The sequence below is a fragment of the Vicugna pacos genome, chromosome 25, assembly GCF_048564905.1.
Source record: "Vicugna pacos chromosome 25, VicPac4, whole genome shotgun sequence".
In the NCBI taxonomy this organism is placed as follows: domain Eukaryota; kingdom Metazoa; phylum Chordata; class Mammalia; order Artiodactyla; family Camelidae; genus Vicugna; species Vicugna pacos.
The window spans coordinates 36,526,190-36,541,727 of NC_133011.1; the positions used below are offsets into that span (position 1 = coordinate 36,526,190).

General features: G+C 45.2%; 1 non-coding gene across 1 annotated transcript; it reads left to right on the top strand.

Annotated features, from left to right (window-relative positions):
• The first annotated feature begins 8,570 nt into the window (after positions 1 to 8,570).
• TRNAP-AGG (transfer RNA proline (anticodon AGG)) lies at positions 8,571 to 8,643 on the top strand. Its single transcript has one exon. It is a non-coding gene; the product is annotated as a tRNA-Pro (tRNA).
• Positions 8,644 to 15,538: the final 6,895 nt, after the last annotated feature.

Genomic DNA, 15,538 nt, shown 5'->3' on the forward strand with positions numbered 1-15,538 from the left:
GCAGTTTTGTTACAAATGGTGCTACTGTGAACTTTCTTGTGCGTGGCTTTGGTAAACGAATGCTCTGATCATTACCTAGGAATAAAATTTCTGCGCAATAAAGTATTCATTTGTTCAGTTTTTAGAGATATTGCCAACCAGGTTTACCCAACGGTTATAACAATTTACACTCCTACTGGCTACAGCGTGAAGATTGCAGTTGACAAATTCTTTGTCAACCTTTGTCAACTACCAGCATTTAGTATTGTCAGCCCTTTTCATTTCAGCTTTTGGGGGATATTAGAGTATTTACTAGGATCTCATTGTGCGTTAAATTTGCATTTGAATAAACAGGGTAAACACTTTTGGATACAATTTTTTTGCAAACCTATTGTTTAATTTCTTGCTCATTTTTTCTATTGAATTTTCTTTCTTTTTCTTACTGATCTGAAAGATTTTTAAAATTTATTCTGAGTATGAGTGCTTCATAAGATATAATCATCCTCCCCTACCCATGGCTTGCACAGTTCTTTTCTTACTGGGGTGTTTTGATGAATAGGAATTCTTAATTATATCCTAGACAAATTATCTTTTTAAAAAATACTTTATGGTTCATGCATGTTTTTCCTACTTAAAAAAATCTTTACCTACATTATGGCATTAAGCCATTCTGCAGTGTTACCTTTTAGAAATTAAAACAATTTTCCTTTTATATTTAGATCTGTAATCTATCTGGAATGGATTTTATGTATCCGATAAAGAAGGGATCAATATTCATATTTTTAAAATATGGATATCCAGTTGAACCAGAGTAATTCATTAATTTTATTGCAATTTGTGTGTGTGTGTGTGTGTGTGGTTAGTGGAAATTTTATTATATTTCATTCCTCGGCTTGCCTATTTCTGCATCTATTAGTGTGTTGGCTTAATTACGTAACTTTATATAAATCTTAATATTTGGTAGTGAAAATCCTCCAGGTTTTTTTTTGTTGTTGTTGTTCTACTTCTTTCAGACTGTCTTGGCTATTTTGGGCCATTTGTATTTATATAAAAATGTTTCAGATAAAAGAAGCAATATCCAATTTGATTTTGGATTCGCTTCATTTTGTTTTTAATTTCTCTAAGATTTTTGTCCCCAAATTCTAACTTCCTTGACAGATGATCAATGATGCCAATAAATAAACAGATACACACACGTATCCAATGCTCTGTGCTTCCTGGTACACGTGCACTTTTGTAATCTCTTGTCATACTGACCCTATCCTTGGCTTAGCCATGAGGCTAACTTTTAGCTCCAGAAATACTAGCAGAATCATGGCTCCTGAGGCACAGTCTCCAGGAAATCTTGCTTTTGAGCTGCATCCTTTCAGAACCTAAGCGCCATGCTGTGAGCTCAACCTAGCCACCTGGAGAGGCCACGCAGAGACCTGAAGACCCGGCTAAGGTCCCAGCCAACAACCAGCACTAACTTGCCAGCCACGGGAGTGAGCCTTCCTGAAGATGGGTCCTCTAGCCCTCTTTGAATTTCCCCCGCTGGAGCCATGTGCCCAGTTGAAGGATCTTGAGAAAATGAATCATTTTGGTTAGATTAAGCCTCTGAATTTGGGGAGAGTTCTTTATACACTGATGTGTGTGTATGTGTGTGTGTAGTGGTTTATTACACATCCATAGAATTGTAAAGTGTAATGGAATGATATATACACACATATATATAAATCTACATGTATACTTTAACTCTGCCAGTTATTCTTTTTTTAATTTTTAAAATAAAATTTTTAATTTTAATTTTATTTTAAGTTACAGTATAGTTAGTTACAATGTGTCAATTTCTGGTGTACAGCATAATGTCATGCATATGTATACATATATTCACTTTCATATTCTTTTCCTTTAAAGGTTATTACAAGATATTGAATATAGTTCCTTGTGCTACACAGAAGAAATGTGTTTTTAATCTATTTTTATATATAGTAGATAACATTTGCAAATCTCAAACTCCCAAATTTATCCCTTCCCACCCCATTTCCCCTGGTAACCATAAGATTGTTTACTACGTCTGCCGTTATTCTTGGAAGGCGTGTTGGTCTAACACTTTTTTGGTTTAGCCACAGTCAGAGGTGAAAATATGATTGAAGAACAATTTTCTATAGTAAGTGGCACAGAAGAACGATCTGACTGAAGCATTATGAATAATTGGACACCGTGCCCTGTGAATCCAATCCATTCACTAAAGACCAGGCTGGATCGTGTAAAACGCATTACTGCAATGGTAGTTTTGCTGATAATACAAGGATCTCGATTGTTCTCAGATGCTTATGTTGGTGAATAACAAGCCCTTGGAGTTGCTGAATTGCGGGTCGTGTACGTATTTGTTATCTGTCATGTTTCTCGTTTCCTCTGATGGAAGGAGAGCCTAAGAGAACATATGCTGATGATCCTGCAAATAAATTCTGTTTTTTTAGATAATTATACTCTTTCAAATTGACATATTTGCATTTTAGAAATATTTGTCAGGAACATACCTGGTCATGTATGTTCCAGTTAAACACTCTTTTCTGCACTGTCTCTGGCGTTCCCAGGAAACACAGTGAGGGTTCTTTGATGCACCTCAGAAGATTTAGAGACATGCCGCAAGTAATCTGAGACCGGTAACTGCTGAAGTGCTGATGTTTGCAAATTATATACTTTGTAAATAACTTAGAGAAATTCAAGGTTATCTCTGTAAAATTCAACTTGACTGCATTTTGAGATCTCCTTAGAATTGTGTGCTGTAAATTTTCTATCTCCCACCCTCCCCCAGTGCACTCTACTCTTTCCGCTTGGCTCCAAGCTTACAGGGGAACCCTGGGGAGATATCTGAGGGGAGGGGAGGTGATAAAATCAGGAATTTTACCCTTTTGACTCTCCCTGCAAGGTCTCTGTAGGGTAACTGTGTTCCTTGACTAACAACCACAGCTCATCCTAGCTGCTGCTCCCCACCCAGCTCACCCTACTCTGGGTTCCGGTATCTGTACCCCCAGCAACCCTGCAGGCCTCGGGGTGCTGTGACTCACCCCTGTCACTGGCTTCAGGACGGGGATTTACCTCCTGACACCCTAAATCCTGCCCACAGGATGAAATGGTTCCTTTGCAAATTGTTCCCATTAAATTCTCCTTAAATATAGGTCTGCTGTCTCTTTCCTGCCACGATGTTAATGAAAGTTAAGATGATTTATGTCTCAGCGTATTTTACTTAAAAATATGGGTTAGCTAGTGGAATTGGTTTCTGAACTTAACTTAATCCATCGAGAGCCAACCACTTGTCTAAAAAATGAAGTTCAGCCTCTGAATAGAGTCTCCCACGGCCCTTCAGAAATAACAAAGATACCAGTGGTACCCGTCTATTGTAAGAAATGGCAGGTCCTAGGATTTATGAATGTCTGCACTGGAAAGAAACTTAGAGCTCATGTGACCTCGCCTCTTCTTTCTTTATGTGAAAAACCAAGGTCCAGAAAGTGGACATCACTTTCCCAGTATCGCGGAGTGAGCAGGTCTGCACACTACCCGCAGGAGGCTGAGGGGTGCACGCTGAGGGGAGAAATCTGAAGACTGAGAATCTGAGAATCTAGACTTTGGTTTCTACCAATTCACTCACGTGAACACTAAGCACCAAATATAAGCACCTTGTTCTAGAAGTGAGCAATGCAGACTTCATTCCTGCCCTCACACGACTTCGATCCTTATGGGGAAGATGAAAAGTCAAAAGATAACCAGATAATTACGATTTGTCGTTACAGCCGTGAATGTGATGAATTAGTAACAACAGAGAAACCTACTTTAGGAAGTAGTCGGGGAAGACCTTTCTGCAGAGGCGATATTTAAGCACATACTCAGACGGTTCAGTAAGGTCACCACCACCCCCCGTGTTCTTATTGAGTGCCTACTGTGTACCATGCTCTGTGCTGTGTGCTGGGACTTAATGAGTAAAACCTAACACTGTATCTTAGCAGAAAAAAGAAACAATCAATTTTTAAAAGTGAAGTTATGAAATGACAAGGGTTATGATGACTGACAGAATGCAATGAAAATCCAGGAAGGGGTATTCAGTGTACTGGGGAGGTCAGGGCAAGGTCCCCAAGAAAGGGAGGCTCACAACTGGGTGGCAATATAAAGAATGGGGGAAGAAATAGATTTCCAGGACCGGAAACAAAACCAAAGCAAAAGCACGTGGGTATGCCAGAGTCCCACAGGAGGCATGAGGAGGAGGCAAGGATGGAAAAGTCCAGGAGTTTACCGGCCCAGAATGTAAGGAAAAGCCTGGAACCGGTGAGGCTGGGGAGGAGTGTGGAGCCAGCAGCACAGGGCTTTGCAGGTCTTGTGAAGGAGTTTTGCTGTTATCCTTAGAGCACTGAGAGGAGCTAAATCACCTTGGGGTGTGTGTGTGTGTGTGTGTGTATTTATAGGCATGTATGTGTATTTTCATACGTGTGCATACACTCAGACACAAAGATTACTCTGCCATTAGTGTGGAAAAGAACTGGGGGAAAGCTGGCCATGCAGCCAGAATGTCGTGTGCAAAGGTCCTGAGATCAGAAGAGCTTTGCACATTTCGCTGAGTACTTGAAAGGCCAGCGTGTTGGAGCATCAGGAATGAGGTGAAGAGCGTTTAGAGAAGAGGTTAGGGATCATGCAGGAGCCAGGCTGTGCCGAGCCTGTGGGCCCTGGGAAGAAGCACTTGCAGTGACCCCCTGGAAGGCACTGATGCCACCTCATGTTCGTCACTTCCTGGCTGTGTGACTGCGGACAAGTCCCTGGTCCTCTCAGAGCCTCTGTATCTTCATCTGTCAAACTGGGCAAGCACAGCCACTCTTTCAGGGCTGCGAGGAAGGTAAATGAGGTGCAGCACATGTGGGTTCTGTTGTCACCATCATCTCAAGTCTGTCTCCTCATTTCCGTCTGCAAAACGTCCACACTGAACGAGATCAGTGACTGCGAAACTGTTACCCAGGAGCGTGAAATACAGCCCTCGCCCTTGGTTCAAACCCAAGGCCACCGACCTACAATTTGCAGGGACAGGGCCTGGGAGCCTATATTTTCAAATAAACACAGCAAGTGCCTAACATTTGGAAGCCATTTGACCAGATGTCCTCAGTGGTGCCCTGCACACCGATCATTCCTTGAGTTGGTGCCCCTAACTCTGCCTCCGTAGCTGGCGGGGAATGTGACCCTCTGGAGGTCAGCCTGCCGCCAGTGTCCTACTCCGGGCTCCGGCAGAGTCTCTGCAAATTATGCTGGACGCCTTCTCTTCTCCCCTGGTCTCATAATCTAATTATCACAGCAACCAGATGTGACAGGCTCCCTCCCAAACCCATTTAACCATCTCAAAGGGCACCGTTCAGGACCCAGGCCTTTTATCATTCTCCAGGCCCGACCCTGGAAGCCTGGAAGATCTCCTTATGCTAATTAGCACTGAGATGTCTTTCCTCCAGGATAATCCGATTATCGAGCCCCAGAGCAGCTGTGGACCGTCACCATCAAAGCCACATGGAGAGAGCACATCACTGGGGCCGGTCCCCTGGAGTAGTAGCCCCTCCCTACAAACTCTCTGCTGTCTGCGTCCCTCTCCCTCTGTATTCTTGAAAACGAGATGTATAAAGGTGCCTTTCCCCAGGAAACTAAATGCACGTATGTGAAGTGCTCCTCAATCTTCGAGTGAATGGATAAATACAGGAAAAGAGCCCAGAATTTGAGATGGAAGGTCTGAACTCATTCCAGCTATCTAAACTTGGAGGTGTTGCTCTCTGAGATCCAGAGCCCCGCTGATCACTGTGGGGAACTGGACAGGATACCAGAGAGTCCCTTGCCTGGAGACAAGTTGGTTCACGGGAAGGCTCTGTGACGCTGCTCACTGTTGGCCACTGTGACGGTGCCGGTGGGACCGAAGGCAGCTGGTGTGTGTTGAGTGCTGACTGTGTTCCAGCCGCTTCGTCGTGCTACTGGCTTGAGATGTCTTTTAATTCATGTGATCTCAAAATAACTGTGAGGGAGCTAAAACCCAAGGGTTCTGTAAGTAATCTGGTCAAAAAACCTGGCTAGAAACAGCATGACGTTATTTATGGTTTTTATTTATTTTGTTCTTATGAATATGCATGTTCCCCTGCAAAAACAGTCATGAGTTTGATTAGAGTTCTGCCCTTGACCCTTTCTGGGCATCTCGCAATATTAGCAACAGGCATTGTATTAAAGTTCTAAGCATTGAGAGTATTCTGAGCTCTGGAACATTTCTGGGCCCAAAGCTTTTGGATGAGGGATGAGGGCTTGTGTGTGCCCTGCTCCTTCCAAAGCTGAGAACGCTGGGACTACGAAGGATTTAGGTGCTTTCCCCGAATCAGTCGATGAGAAAGCAGGCAGCGATTTGAACCAAGGACTGTTGGACACCATAGGCCATTCTGTTCCCACTGGAGAGTGCGGGTCCAGAGTGATCTGAGGGGCTGAAGGGAAAACCGGGCACATGACCCCTGCGTGCACTTACTGCCTCTGAGGCCTGCGGGTCTCAGGCTAAAGCAGCTCTTATTGATAATCCGTGTCTCCAGGACAGCTTTGCTTCATTTTAGTTTTGTTTAACAAACTTGTTGTCTAATTTAGAATCCAGGAGCAAGTCATCATTAAGTTTTTCTAATACACTTTGGATAAGGCACCTGTCAGGGTCAATGTTGTATTTAGGAAACTGAGTCACATTTATGTGGTCCAACTGGACACCCTGCAAAGAAGGGAGGGAGGCATGAGGGAAGCTGACTCGTGATGTTGAGGTGCCCTGGGGCAAGCAACCCTGGGATGCAGTTTCTACTCCTAGCTGTGACAGGGCGAGGGGAGAACAAAGAGCGATTAAATCCCAGAGAGAGCTGGGATCTGCAGGAGAGCCACAAGGTGAGGGCTGTGTTGGCGAGGGAGGCAGCCACTGCCAGACCATGGCCGCATCAGCCTTTTATCCTGCTCTCTGGTTTTCCACCAGTGCTGCCCGATGGCCAAACCCAAACAAGAGTGAGAGGGCAAGGGACCTGGCCGACGTAACTCAGCAGGATCTGGCCTCACAGAGCACAGCAGATGGTGGTGAAGACGGACTGAGTCTCTCTGGGCAGAGTGGACAGAGACTGTCGAGGGCAGGAGAGGTCATGCAGTAAGATGGGGTTCTGTGGTCGTCAGCTGCGTGAGCCCTGGGCCCAGCATGCCTCATGAACTAGTCAGCTCGGGCTGCTGTAACAAAATGCCACAGACTAGGTGGCTTAAACAACAAATTTTTTGGAGGCTGGAAGTCCAAGACCAGGGTACCAGCATGGTTGAGTTCATGCTGTGGCTTGCAGACGGTCACCTTCTGGAGATCCCCTCACATGGAGGAGAGAGAGAGCTTTGGGGTCTTTTCCTCTTCTCATTAGGGCACTAATCCCATCCCCGGGGGTCCCACCCTCATCTAAGCCCCCACCTCCAAACACCATCACATTGGGGACTGGGGCTTCAGCCCATGAATGGGGGGAGGGTGGGTACAATTTAGTCCACAGCACCTTGGTCGACTTGAAATTTCCTCATGACATTCATGAATTCACTCATTCATTTAGAAACCTTTTTTTTTTGGCATTTATAATTATCCTCATCCTCCTTTTTTATCTCTTCCTTCTAAGGACTACTTCAAATGGGTGCGACACATTTCATTCAGCCATAATAATGAATCGCCTTATGAACGAGGCAGCAGGGGTGTTTTACTACTAACCCACTGAATCAAGGCGGGCAGAATTGTTCTTGTGAAGAGGGCATTAGGCTTATTCAGGAGAAGTGTTTGTACAAGTTTTCTGAGGTAGAGGTGAAATCTCAGCAGAGTCCCGGTGTGAAGCCTTCCGAGGAAGCGGCCTCTGTGAACCCGCGAGCCCCTCCTTTGAAGAGCATCTAATGGTCTGAGGCGGTGATGGGAGAGGCTCTGCATTAAAGTGGAGGGGTCTGGAGACAGGTGTGGGCTGGAGCCTGGAACGAAAGGGGAGCCGGGATCCGTATCCATGAGGGGGCGGGTGTTAAAGAGGGAAAAATAAAGACAAGCAACCAGCCTGGGCAGAGGCCTGGCTGAGAAGAGGGTTTGGGGGGCCTTGGCCCATGTTCGTGAGCCGTTTACTCACGGGGGCTGCAGTAGGAACCCTCCTTGATGTGGAACCTTCGGGGAGGTCTCCTGCGCTCGCTGAGGCGTCAGGGCAGGTGGGCCGTCTCAGGGGTGTCTGAGAGCACGAGCTACGTAGCGTTCCAGGTCGGCGGGGAGTGAAAACTGCTTCTGCACAAGGCAGTACAAGAGCCAGGAACAGCTGTGTGGCCTCCTTTATGGACGAGCCCCTCGAGGTTGGGCGAGTATACTACCTAAGGCTGCATTGCTTGTAAGCGGCAGAGCTCCTTAGAGTAGAATTTAGGTTTGTCTGGCTCCAGCGGCTGATTTAGTTACCCTTCTGTGAGGTGTCTGCAGTGATCCACACTGTGCTAATTGCTCTAAGGTGGTGATGTGGGTGAGTCATAAACAAATGGGTTCCTTGGAGAGTTATCCCATTTCTGTAGTTCTAATTCAAAATTTTGAGGTGGGGGGAGGGTATAGCTCAGTGGTGGAGCACATACTTAGGATGCACGAGGTCCTGGGTTCGATTCCCAGTACTTCCATTAAACAAACAGATAAGCCTAATTATCTCAACCCCAAAAGAAATTTTGTTTGAGGTAGCATCAAAGGAGTATTTCCCCCAAATTATCTGAAAGCCTTTTCAACTCTTAGAGGGGAATTTACAGTTGCAATGACCCATTTCTCCTCAAGGCTAAGCAACCACAGTGTTGTGAGTGAATATTTCTATGACAACAATCCTTAGTTCCTTTTCCAAAGGTTGCCTCATCCAGTTAATGGTCAGCCTTCAAGAATAGATAAATTAGGAAAAAAAAGATGATTAGATAAGCATTATTTGAAGTGAGTACAACTTTTGAAAAACCGTTTAATATGCACAGCATGTTAATCACCAAAGATTTGCCTTCTATTGAGCCAAAGACATGTTGGGACCTGCTGGGAGAGCCCTGGGGAGGAACGTGGGGTGCCAGCCGATGGAGCGGTGGAGTGAACGCCGCCGTCTGGGAAGTGGAAGAGAACGCCCGGACAACGCACTCGTGTGCACCGAGGATCGACGATCTGCTTCTCACACAACTAAGAGAGAAGACTAATCACATAGGACAGTCTGTTCCTAGTAAGGAGGCAGGCGCCCTGGGAGGAGACAGCAGTGCCCAGCGCAGCGGCGGGACTCCGGGGCTGGCGGCATCAGCTGGCACATCTGGCCGGGGAGGAGTGACGGGAGGCACCATCACCACCTCTTTGATTTCCTGGCCGTGGTCCCTTCACTGGGACCCAAGTCACACTGAATCCGTGTCGAAGTGCTGTCCCATCCCCAGCCAAGGAGCACGAGGAGAGGCTTTGAAGAGGGACCAGTGACAGCTGTGGCTGTGGGAAAGCCACCAGCAGAGTTCTAGGGATTCAGCAGAAGAGCCAGAGGCCGCAGGCGGGGACCCCAGACCCATTGTGGATAGCTCAAGTTTCCAAACCAGGAAGCAGCAGAGCCGGGTCCCTGAGATGCTGGTGCTTAGGGAGAGCGGGGCTGGCTGTGGAGATCTGATTAGGAACTGGAGTCACAGTTCCAGATTTTCAAATATTCTTAGAAGTGATCATGTGAATTACTTTCAGATGTGTGCAAAGAAACTGCATGAATGAAGGTGGGCCTGCTGTAGGTTGACTCTCAAGAAGCAGTTTGACTGAAATCAGGTATATTGACCAACGTCTATGTTGAATATGTCCCCAGTGTTTCTCTGTGGTGTCATTACATCATCATCTGTCACATGAGCAACAATGAACACGTGAAATACCTGGCGATGAGCTTAAAGTCACTGTTTGGAAACAAATAAAAGTCTAAAAACAACTGGAGAGCTGCACCACGTTCCTGGAGAGCCTCACTCGGTTTTCTGAAAACTACAGTTTGTCCCAAGCCATTGCACAACTGTCACGTGTTCTACCACATCTTTTGTTACTGTTTTGTTTTTTACCTGATGTTCATTTTTTTTCTTCTTTTTGAAGTATAGTCAGTTTACAATGTTGTGTCCATTACTGTTGTACAGCCTCTTGTTTCAGTCTTCCATATACACACATATATTCCTCTTCATATTCTTTTCCATTATAGGTTACTACAGGATATTGGATAGAGTTCCCTGTGCTGTACAGTAGAAACTGGTTTGTCTATTTTATATATAGTAGTTAGTGTCTGCAAATCTCGAATCTACCTAAATCTTAATGTGGTATTTATTATTCTAGTTGGTAAAATGACTCTAAAGGAAATCTGAAAACATGAACGATTTTATAAAAGAAGATGATTTTATAAAAGATGATCAGTGGAGGAGGTCCTGGCCTGTGATTTGGCACATTTACCAAAATCCTGAAATAACTTACCCACTGTGGTGCTGGCATAGGAGAGAAAAGACGTAATGGAAAGAGACATAATCCATTATTTAAACTTTAACATGTGAAAGGTAGTGGTTCACATTTGAAGTTAAAATGATAATTTGGTCACATGTTGAATAGTGCTTTGAAATTTGGCTGAGGGAAAAATCTAATATGTAAAATTAATTGCAGAGAGGGTAAGGCTTTGGCCATAAGAAGTGGCATAATAACAAGAGAGAACAGACCTATATAAAAACAGGTTTGATGTTTAAAAATGACAGCTAGAAAGATGGATGGATTTACTAAATGAAACATTCATGCAATATCTCAAGCAGGCTTTTCTTTTATTCTAGCAAAGCAATTTTTATGTCTCTCATTAATGTTGTTTATTTAAATTGTATTTGCTTCATGCTGTTGTCTCTATTTCGATTATAAATTTTATTTGGTTATATAGTTGACTCCAGAAGTTTGTGCTTAATTTTCTGCACAAAAGGTAATAGAGCTTTCAAATGTCCTGCCCCTTTGAATACAACTCATTGGAAATGAATGCTGAACCATCTCAGCGTACCTGGGAGGAGACCCCATATCAGTTCCTTCCACCTTGGGGGCCTCAGTTTCCACATATTAAAAATGAGAGGTTTGAACATGGACTGTAGTCCTCAGACTTTATGGGGCAGAAGAATCACACGGGGAGCCTGGTGGACACGCACATACAGGTCTCCAGCTTCAGAGAATCTGAGTTAGCAGTCTGGTGGCCCTGCAGACCCTGCCTGGAACATGAATTCCAGACCATCCAGGAGTGGGTGTGTTCTGGTCACACATTCAGAAATGCCACCCTTAAGTAGTGGGTTTTTTAAAAAATATTTTTCATTAAATTAAATTAATTAATTAATCAAATGAAGATATTGGGGATTGAACCAGGCCCTTGTGCAGGCTAAGCACACGCTCTACCACTGAGCTATGCCCCCCACCCCCTGGTGTGGTGCTTATGCTGGATGCACAGCAGAATCACCCAGGAGCTTTGAAATCATGCTGATGTCTTGGGCTGGACCTAGATGGTGCAGACTTGCCCACGTACAGGTTTTGTTTAAGAAGCTCCCTCGGTAACTCTAGGTGTAGTCAGGACTGAAAACCGCTGCTCTCAGTAGATGACTTGGATCCTTTGCAGTCTGAACCCATCACGTAAGCAGGTAGCTCTGGGTCTGTTCTGTGTTGGTCTCAGCATATCGACGGTGATGCTGTTGTTCAGAAATGCCTGTGGCCACTCACCTGAGCCAGCACTGCCTGCGGCAGCTTCCGCAGACACTTCCCTGGCTGGAGCCAGCAATGCGGCTGGACCGGCGCTCCTGGTTATTGTGACTGCAAGATGCACTCAGCATCAACTATCCGGGGACTTCGAAAAAAATTTTTTTAAAGTAAGGTTTCTTACTTGCAGGTCCTGGAAGGTACAGTGGCTGGCCTGGGGCCACACAGGAGGTCATGGGTTGAGAGCGCATGGCCCTGGGTTCTGCCTTATTGTGGTCCAGGGCGAGGTGCCTAGGGTTTTGCAGGTTCACTCTTCATTGGAGAATTTAAAACCTCAGAGGGAAAGGGTGGCAGAGGGATACATTAGGAGTCTGGGGTTAACAGATGCATGTGACTATATATAAAACAGATAAACAAGGACCTACTGTATAGCACAGGGAACTACAATCAATTTCTTGTAATAACATATAATGGAAAACAATCTGGAAAAAATGCATATATGTATGTACATGGACAACTGAATCACTTTGCTGTACACCTGAAACTAACATTGTACAGCAACTCCACTTCAATAAAAAACAAAATTAATAGAAAGCTCAGAGTGGGAATTCAAGTGCAGGAAGGGGAGCACGAGCAGTCGGATGGTCAGGTGCCTGAGTCGCCCGGGGCTCTCTGAACGGGGCGTCGGGCTGGGGCAGCCTGGCTATTTCTCTCTCTTGTTGTGTAGCGGGCTGTGTGTTTTTTCGAGGTGGATGTCTTTGAAGTGGACTCCTAGGCAATCCAAAACTTAATGTCAGCACAGGCACCACTGTAAAAAAACAAACCAAGAAAACCTCAGCTGGCAGGTGCTCGCACAACAGGGTCAAAAAGTAAGCCTGGAAAGAGAGGTAGGTGGTGGTGGTGCCAGATCCCACGTGACAGAACAATGAGGGAGGGCGGGAAAGACGGGAAGGGGGTACAAGAGGGAAGGGAAACGGATTCCTTTACTGTCATTCATGTCGTCTCCGTCAGTCCTGCCAGTTAGTAGTATGTTCTTGTCCCAAAGAACAGGCGAGGGAAAGCCTTTCAGAGAAGTGACGTGACTTATTCCCCATCTTGCAGACGGCGAGCGGCAGAGCCGGGGTTTGAACTCATGTCTGTTTCCCCCCAAAAGCTCAGCAACCACACTCCTCTGGGAATCAGAAAGTAGGTGGGGGGGGGTCCCCGCACTTCTTCCGGCTCACTTGGTCCTTATGCCTGGAGGGTAAATGGTGTTCCAGCAGTTTCCCTGGATGCCTCTGGGATGGAAAAAATGAAACAGGCTAAACCAAGTAAAACGAGACCGTCTCACTGAAGAAAGAAAATTTTGCGTTTTTGTAAAATCATGGTTTTTTCCGGTGCTCATAGAAGCCCTGCTTTCATAGTTAGCCTCCATGGCTTTGGGGTGGCGCCAGGGAACAGCCTACATTCAGGTTACTTGGGAGACGCATACCTGTGCCAAACCCAGGGCAAGGTGTCATGGTTAACATGCTTCCATAGACCTGCTCCACTTTTGCAAAAACTCCAAGGACTTTCCAAGAGAAGGAAAGCAAGTAGTACCCCAGACTCTCTCTTTTGATGTGATATTTAGGAAACTGTTCACCAGCAGGTAGGTCACTGGAAATCTGAGCGGTGCGTAGACGAGTCAGGATTCTGGCAGTTCCCCGGTGAGACATGGGAAATGTGACTCCCACTCAAGCAGCGGATGGAGAGGCAGCTGCCCTGAGCGTGCTGCTCTAACGTGTGTGCGTGTCTGTGTGTGTATGTGAGAGAGCTTTGTGTGTGTCTGTTTTAACCGTGCTGGGAATCAGTGACTGGACCCCACGTCACACTGAATGCAAACCTGCCATGGGCCCCTGGTGTCGGTGCTCCTCAGGGATTGTTCAAGGACCTACAGACATTTCAGCTTGGGTTTCAGGATGTGTAATATGATACATTATCTACAGTCGTGTCGGGAAGAACTAATAGAAACTCTGTTTACACAGCATCGTATGCGTTAGTCCTGTATTTGCATATAGAGTGTTTGGGGGAATATAGTAAAAAATATGGTGGTTATCTCTGTGTGTTTGGATTTCAGTTAAAATAACTGTCCTCTTCCTCCTCCTCTTCTTTCTTCTCTTTCTCCTCCTCCTCATTCCAGTTCCTTCTTGCTGACTTTGGTTTTCAGCATTAGCCACCGTGGCTGTGTGCACCTGGCTTACTCCTACTTGCTTTCCAGGAATCTGCGTTTCCTCTGGGAGATGCCAAACTAAGGTTGTCTTCCTGCTTTGTCCTCCCATAGCCCCACAGACCTCTTTCCCAGAACTGTCATCCGATTGATGGTACTTAACTGTTCAGTTGTCTGTTTATCCCACTAGAATGTCCTGCCTCCCTGTAGGGTTGGCATCATCTGATCTGCTGAGTCCTCCCCATGTCCCCTGTTCCTTCACACACGACCTCCTCCTTACGGGTTCTGGTTACCACTCCCTCCTCGGGGCCCTCCCCATCCAGGTGTGGTACAGGACTCCCACAGTTACTAGCTCTCAAGTAGAGCACTACTCCTTGTGGTTTTCCTGTACCCTGCCTACCTTTTTGTAAGTTATCCCCTTTTAATCTTGTTTCAAGTTATCCAGTTTGTCTGTGGCATCTCTTTCCCCACCATGAACATAGCCCATTGTTTTTGCATCCACAGATATTGATGTGTTCATTTGTACAATTGTTTGATGGTAAATTTCTTGAGGGCATGGCCCTTGAATGTTATTCTCTGTCATGGCTCATGGTTCATTTACCCCATTATATAGTTGTATATGCGTTATTTAACAAGTATGCATGGAGGACCTCCTTTAATCAAGGCTCTGTCTAGGTGTGGGGTATAAAGCTGTATAAACCAGATTTTGGGTCTAAAATGCGCCGTAGTCTTAATAGTGGGAGAGGCATATATGCTACACATTATACTACACTACAAAAAGTGCTACATTAGAAATATGTAGGTACAAATACAAATTGCCACTCAAGGGTGATTAGAAAGTCTAATAGGGGCTATTCAATAGAATTTCTCAGAATATGACCATGGAGCTGGAGATTGGGGTTGGACGTGTGAAACCTGGCTTCCACGGGAGAGCATTTATGTAGAGGAGACAGACCCAAGAAAGCTGGGACCCAGAGAATAGTCAAGAAGCACAAATACAGTTTAATGTGGATGACAGTTGTATTCAAGTCTGGGCAGATACACAGATCCAAGAGGGAGGTAAGAGTGTCTGGTCTGAGGGAGGAGACGTGGCTGATTACCAGATCAGAAGGGAAGCATCATACATGGTGTACGGTGTTTGCAAGGCAACTCTCCAAGATATGGTGGCAAACAGTGACAACAGTATATAGTAACGGGAAAAATGGTTAATTAGGGGAGATTTCCAAAGCGAATACTGATTGAGCTGCTGGAGTCGAGGCAGTAGAACGGAAGTCAGAGCTCTTCCACAGAGCCGAAGACTGGAAATCCGATATCCTAGAGGTTTAGACTATTTGGGCTCCCGGCTTACAGTATCACTAGAACTCAAATAAGTACTTGTTAAATAATTGCAAATAACAAATTTTGCATCTTCCCTTTACCATCAAGCACAAGCAAATGGTAGCATGTTAAAAATGATACCTTCTGTCAAATAGTTAATTGAAATTCAGGTGACTATTTTGATCTATACATTTTCCAAATGAATTTTTCAACTATCATGAGAAGCTCTCTTAGCTGTAAGCCAGCTCTCTGTCCTCTTCCACAGTCACAAAATGCTTACTGAGAAAAAACAGAAAACAAACAAACAAAAAACTGTGGCATCACAGAAGAGAACAGAAAATTAG